Raw genomic sequence first — 7492 nt, 5'->3', positions numbered from 1 at the left:
ATTATATGTTTTTTGCATATACATAATTTTCCATTTTTTAAAATAGATTTTTAGGAGGGATATTCCTGAGTCATGAGATAAATATGTATTGAACTTTATAAGACCCCACATATCTCTTTTCCAGAGTGCCTGTATCATTTTGCATTTCCTCAAACAGTATAAGAGACTCATTGTTAGGAATATTGACAAGTATTTCCTATTTTCAGTATTTTTTTTTTAATGATGCTGTTAGGTGCATTGTAGTATCTCATCATGATGAATTTACTTTTCTTGAATATTGAATGATGATGAATATCTTTTCCTGGGTATTTTACATTCATATATGCTCTTGGGTAAAGTGCCTATTCAAAGCTTTTGAATAGTTTTTAAATTGAAATAATTGTCTTTTTACTGTTAATTTTGAGAGTTTTTCTAATGTATACCAGATACAAGTTAGCTTTCAGATATATGATTTAAAAATATCTCACAAGTGTGATCTTTCTTTTAATAGCATATTTAGGACAGCAATTTTTAATGTTAAATCAATTTAACTAAACTTTTCTTTAAAAATTGAGCTTTTGGTGTCTAGTTTACTTGCTCAATCTCAGGGTACAAAAATTTCTTTCAACCTATGTTTCCTTAACTTATTTATTTATTTATTTATTTATTTATTTATTTATTTATTTATTTTTGGTGGTACTGGGATTCCTGTAAACCCTTCTTCCTCTGGGCTACACTCCCAGACACCTAATTTTTATATTTTTATTTGAAAATAGGGTCTCTTAATCCAGTGAGGCTGACTTCGAACCTGCTTGACACTCCTGTCTCCCCCTGAGCTACCACGCCCAGCCTAATTTGACATTTTAAATTGTAATTTATAATTATTTTTAATTAATTTTTATAGGTAAGGGTTTAGGCTGAAATTTTCTTTCATATATATTTTCTTCTGTTTTAATGGTACTGAGGATTAAACCCAAGGATGTTTTAATGGTTTGAAAATAAAATTCCCCCTATACCTCATGTAAACATGGCAGCAATTTCGGAAGCAGGATTTGGTTAAAATCTCAGCACTGTATAAATCCATTACAATTTTTCTGGGTGGAAGCCTGAGCTGGTAGAGCGTGGCTGGAGAAAGTGGCTGAGGCTGTGGTCTTGGGGATTATAAATGGTTCCTTGACCCCTCACTGTCTCTCTTACTTCTGGCCTCCATGATGTGAGAGTAGAGCTTTGTCCTCTCTTCTCTCCTCTTTTTGCTACCATGCCCTAAGATCTGTGGTCCCCTTCATCTCGTGGACTGAACTCCAAAGCCCCATGGAAACTGTGAGCAAATAAATCTTCTTTCCTTAATTGTATGGTTAAATCTTTTAGTTTATAACTGTGAAACTGCTGACAAAGACAGGTTTCTACTAATAAGCCATATCCCCAGCCCCTGTTTTTATTTTTCATTTTTACTTTGAAACAGAGTTTTACTAAGTTACCAAGGCTGGCTTTAATTTGCAGTCTCCCTGCCTCAGCCTTCCAAGCACTGGGATTACAGAACTGCACCACCACATAGGCTTCATATCTCTTTTGCTAAATTGATTTTTATTTTATTTTATTTTATTTTATTTTATATTTTATTTTATAGTTTTTGGTGGTACTGGGGGTGGAACCCAGAGGCTTTCTACCTCCGAGCTATCCTCCCAGACCTATTTTTTAATATATTTTACTTGGAAACAGGGTCTCACTAAGTTGCTGAGATACTCACTAAGTAGCTGAGGCTGGCTTCAAACCTGTGCGGTCCTCCTGTCTCAGCCTCCCAAGCACAAGGATTACAAACGTGCGTCACCATGCCCAGTTCTGATTTTTATTTTTATTGGCACAGTATAATTGCACATAATGGTAAAAATCATAGAAATATATCTAATCGTTCCACCATCATTTTCTGAAAAGATAATCTACTCCTTTTATTTATTGTATTTTTAAAAATGTATTGACTCAGGCATGATGGCACATGTTTGTAATCCTTGTGCTTGGGAGGCGGAGACAGGAGGATCACACAGGTTCGAAGCCAGCCGTGCGCTGGCTTAGGAGACCCTGTTTCCAAATAAAAAAGTATAAAATGGGTCTGGGAGTGTAGCCCGGAGGTAGAAGGGCTTCCAGGAACCCCAGTACCACCAAAAATAAAAAAAATAACAATAAAAGAGAAAACAATACACGAAGAAGTCTAAGGATACAGTCGAATGGATTATAAGATTATGGGATATACACAAAATGGAATTCTACTCAACAATAAAAAAGAACGAAATTATGTCATTTTCAGGAAGACAGATGAACTTGGAGAACATTATGTCATTATGTTAAGTGAGATGAGCCGGCCACAGAAGGGTCATGTGTTTTTTCTCACATGCAGAAGCTAAGGGGGAATGAGGGTACAAGAGAAACTTTAGATAATGGAGGAGAAGCCCCACTAGAGCAAGGGAGGGGGTCTAGGGGAGGGTAGTGATCAGGGGAGGGAGAACTAACAAAAAAGGCACTTCCACTGATGTCATGTGCACATGTGAGGATACCGGGGCCAATCTCAGTGCCATGTGTGAGGAAGGGGAGGGGGCTGGGGGAAGCTCGCCAAGTGCCGTGTGCACAGATGTCCCTATCATCTTGAATTATATTGTGATATAAAATTACAATGCACCAATAAAAGTTTATTAAGAATAAATTAATAACAAAAGACCCACTATATAAATATTGGAAATCAAAGAGAGCAGTAAGAAAAGAGCACTTGTAAGTTAACCAAAAGTGATCAAATTTACCAATGCAAAATTATTCAACAGTGAAATATATCTTTTAAATTAAGAGCTTACATTTGTCAAATATTGAAATTATTTGTATTAATTTGAAGGGTACAAAGACCCACCACCACTAATCAGGTTTGTACTGATAAAAATAGTACACACACACACACACCACACACACAGACAAATAAACACACATAAGCCACATGCACACATACACAAATATAAGACTCCCACTTTCAAATAAGCCACACAACCACACACACGTAGTACAAATGTGGAAAAGAAAATTAGAATCTCTTACTGTATGTAATCATATGATAGTATTTCAGAAAATAAACTATTTTAAACAAATGAGAGAATTTTGAAAATTTATTAATTTTACATCATTAAAATAGATTATCACCTTATTCACTAGCAAAGCTCAGTATAATTGTAATAGAAAATTGGATCTTTTAAAAACTCACAAAATCTTTATGGATATAAGAATGAGTTTGAAAATTAATGTACAAACGTTTTGTGAAACAAATCTATTAAAAACATAAGGTATCTGGACAAGAAGCATCAATGTGGCAGGAGAATAAATTCTTTTTTCCTTTCTTATGGAGGTACTGGGGATAGAACCCAGGGGCATCCTACCTCCAAGCCACACACCCCCCAGCCCTATTTTTTATTCTTTATTTTTGAAACAAGATCTCACTGAGTTGCAAAAATCCTCACTAAATAAAGAGGCTGTGAACAAGTGTATGCCACCACTCCTGGCTGAGAATAAAATCTTTAATTCAATATAAGAGTGTACCTCTAAGGAAAATAAAGTTCATCTTGAAGAATAAGATGAATGAAAGAATAAACAATTTTGATTATGCTATAATTTATACAGGTATTAATTGCATTATATTTAATACATTTTAAGCAATTTTGATTAAAGAACAATAGAGGTTTTCTTATCTATTTGTTAAAACAGAGGAAATAGTTCAAATAATACAGTGGTCATATAAGAAAGTATTACTATCAATTTCACTAGCATGTATGGGAAGGAAGATGGTGGAATGAAGATGGAATGTAGAAGGAAATACACCAAAAGTTGTGTGCATGTATGTTGTATCACAATGAACCTTGCTGTGGTAGAATTGCAATGTACTACTAAAAGTAATGAAATATATGTAGAAAACAGTGAATTAGAAGAGAAATGATAGAAAAATGAATTTTCTATTTTAAGAATAAAACTTTTTGCATTAATAAGATAAAATTTAAGTCAGTCAAAAAACATGCTATTTGACTAGGTTGGTGTGTGTGTGTGTGTATTTGTGTGTGTGTGTGTGTGTGTGTGTGTGTGTGTGTGTGTGTGTATGTGTGTGTTAGGGAGAGTGAGAGAGAAAAAAAGCATGTGTTTGTGTTGTGTATATAGACTCATGTGTGTATATTCCTAGTATACTATCTTCATCTTCATATATCTGGTCTGTATTTTTTACATGCATACATGCATAATTATATTTTAGCTTTAAGTATGGTAGTGAAATTAAAAAAAACTATGGTCATTTAATAAAATAATATTTAAATAGATTATCTTCTCTAATTATAAGAAATATTATTCAGAATTTTAAAAATGTAAAAAATCTTTATGGGCTCACACTGTTGAAAAACAGAGCAAGTCAAAGACAGTATATTTAATACAATATCATATATATTTATATAGAATTGTTTTTGTTCAAATGCATTTATAAAGTACCATTCCTTTTGTGTAGACAGAAAACATACAAAGGTATATACAAAAGGAAACATACATATTTATGAATATATGTGTGAATGTATAGCTATAGACACTATATGTGCATATAGAGTCTATAGCTATGCGAGAGGGAAGGAAGATAGACATTCACTTTTTCACTATATAAAATTTTAATTGATATATTCTATAATTAGTATAAATTAAAATTTTAAGGAATATTATAAACTTTAGCCTAATACAAGAAAATAGCAAGTAATTATCCTTTTCTCTTCTTGGTTTAATTTTTTTTTATTCGTTTGTTTGTTATACATCAAGAAGTTCAGAGTGCTAAAGACATACATGCTCACAGCACTTGGTGAGCCTCCCCTCAACTCTGACTAAGCTCCCTCATCCTCTCAGTGAATGATACTGAGATTAACATTTGTAATTTTATATATGAATATCATGTCCATTTAAGTGTTTTCTTCATAGAGTCTCTCTCTCCCCATCCACCTCCCTCTCTTAGGTACCCTTTATCATTCCACTAGAGTTTCTACTCTTTTGTCTAGAGTCCTTTTGTATCCCAATTTCTTCCTAGTTTTTGCATATAAGGGAAAACATCTGACCTTTCATGTATAATAGCAACATTTATAATAGCCACATTATGGGACCAACCTAAGTCTTTATCAACAGATGAATGGATTGCCAAATTACAGAATGTGCACATAAAGGAATTCTATTTAGACATAAAAATAACATAATTATGTCATTTGTAGAAAAATGGAATGAACCATAGAGTACTATTCTAAGTGAGATTAGCCAATCATAACTTTATTTTTTAAACTGATGGACAGACATGTCTTCTTTTAGGAGAGATAATATGAGCATTATGGTTACACACCTAAACTATGAAAAGAGACTTCTATAAAATTCTTGTTAGAATTACTCTATGTCATCTTGTCAGATCTCCATGACCAGCCTTGACCTCTGGCCTCTGCAGCTACATCATCACTAATAATTGTAGCCCGCAGAGTAGAGGCAGGCTTAGCTGCCTTCATTTTAATTTCACTATGGAGCTCCTATCATTGTCTCTCATCAGGTCAAGCAGATAGAATGAGTAACAGCACCTGTCGGTGACATTCGGTCACTTGTGAATTTTAAGGCTGATTTAGGAAGGATGCTCTTGGCCTTCATCTCATGTGTTATTGTGTGCTTCCCAACAATAACACTGATTTGTCATTTTTCAACTCATCTAAGATTCAGTCATACTTCTGCTGTGCCATATGGAGAACATAATTAGGTGCATTTCCATTTTAATTCTAATCTGCAACAATGAATGTTACAAATTGTATGTTTTTCTCATCTGCATATATGTCCCAGATATTAGTAAAGCCACATAAAATATGACTGTAATAATGCTAGCCAACTTTTTACTACAGAGATATCCCCCAGGTGGAACTCTCTGAATAAAGCTAGCATGTTTTTGCTTCAGAGGAACTAACAACAGACAATAAGTTGATTGATCAGTTTTTGGTTCCTGACATTTTGATCCATGAAGTGAGCACAGGATGCTTATCCTGTGAGTCTCCTGGGAACTAGGAACAGTACTCATTAATGCATCATTCTGTTAGGAAGGGAAAATAAAGCAGTACAGAAAATAGAAAAACTCAATCGATTGTAGGCCCAGGGAAAGGACCAAACTCTAAATGTTCAGCAGAAAATTAATAAAGAGGAAACCAATCTTGTATGTTTGTTCCTCAATAACAATATTCTACTCATCTTGATACACATAATACCTAATTATGAGTTCCTTTCTCTCCCTCAGTTCCCTGCTGTGTATACATATACAAGCAGATGTGCCTTCAGATTTAATTCATGCAGGATTTAATATTCTTGATCATGCCTACTAATAAATTGAACTATGTAGGTCATATTTGGGCAAATACCCAAAGACTCAATTTTTTCAGAATTATTAATTCTCAATATGATCATTATAGCCATAATGTCATAGTCTTTAGGGTCTCTCAGAGCCTTGGGAAACTAGTATCTCATGCTTTTTCCATAGTTTTTGATGGCTTTCATGTCTGGGCTTACAAAATATTCCCATCCAATCTTTTGCTTTAAATTAGAATGTTATGTTTTTCACGTAGCCTCACTGGGAACCATCAGTCAGAAATGGAAAAAAAAATTTTAATTGCAGTGAGAAAAATTTTTGTGGTTTCAAAAATTATTTAAATATTTTCTTCTAATAAAATCTGAATAGTTAAAAACTTTCTTTTTTATCTTTTTTATCCTATAAATTAATCAAAATTTTTCTTAATTTTCCTTTTGGTTGATTTCTACAATGCTCTCATTCTGACAAGTACACTAAAATAAATTTTTATGTTATCTAATCTTTAACATCTTCACATTTAGGAATGTATGTCTAGAGTTTAGTTATTAGTTAATACTAGTGTGTGAAAGTGATACAATATTTGTTTTTCTAATTTACAAAATATATGTGTTAATTTCAAAGAATTCCCCTCTTACCTTATAGCCCGAGTAGCTTAGTACTTTAACTATGGGTGTGTGCATGTGTGTGTCCTCATGCATGCACATACATGTGTATGTTTGTTGATATATGTAGTTTATGAGCTATTCACTTCTAGGGGATTTTGAATAACCCATACATAAATACACATTATGACAAAAAGCAAATTAAAGAATTAATCAAAATGGAATACATTTATAGAAATCAGAGTAAATGTTTCTAAACACTTGAGATAAATTGGTAACTAAAACATGCCACTAAAATGTATTCTTAGTTTTCTTGAAACAAAAATGAAAACATATTGGATTATAACCCTTCATCTGAAAGCATATGTATAGATTCACAAAGATATTCTATATCTGGATCTCCCAAGGGAAAACAATATATATTCAGCAGCATGCATTGAGTATTTTTGTTTATGAGTTATCTGTGACCAACATGTATATTTTCAAAATTAAAACACAGCAGAAAAGTGAAACATTAAAATGAATATACTTATTAGAA

This window comes from Muscardinus avellanarius (genome assembly GCF_963383645.1).
Source record: "Muscardinus avellanarius genome assembly, chromosome: 2".
NCBI lineage: Eukaryota > Metazoa > Chordata > Mammalia > Rodentia > Gliridae > Muscardinus > Muscardinus avellanarius.
The sequence above is the reverse complement of the archived record's forward strand: the minus strand, read 5'-3'. Positions refer to the sequence as shown.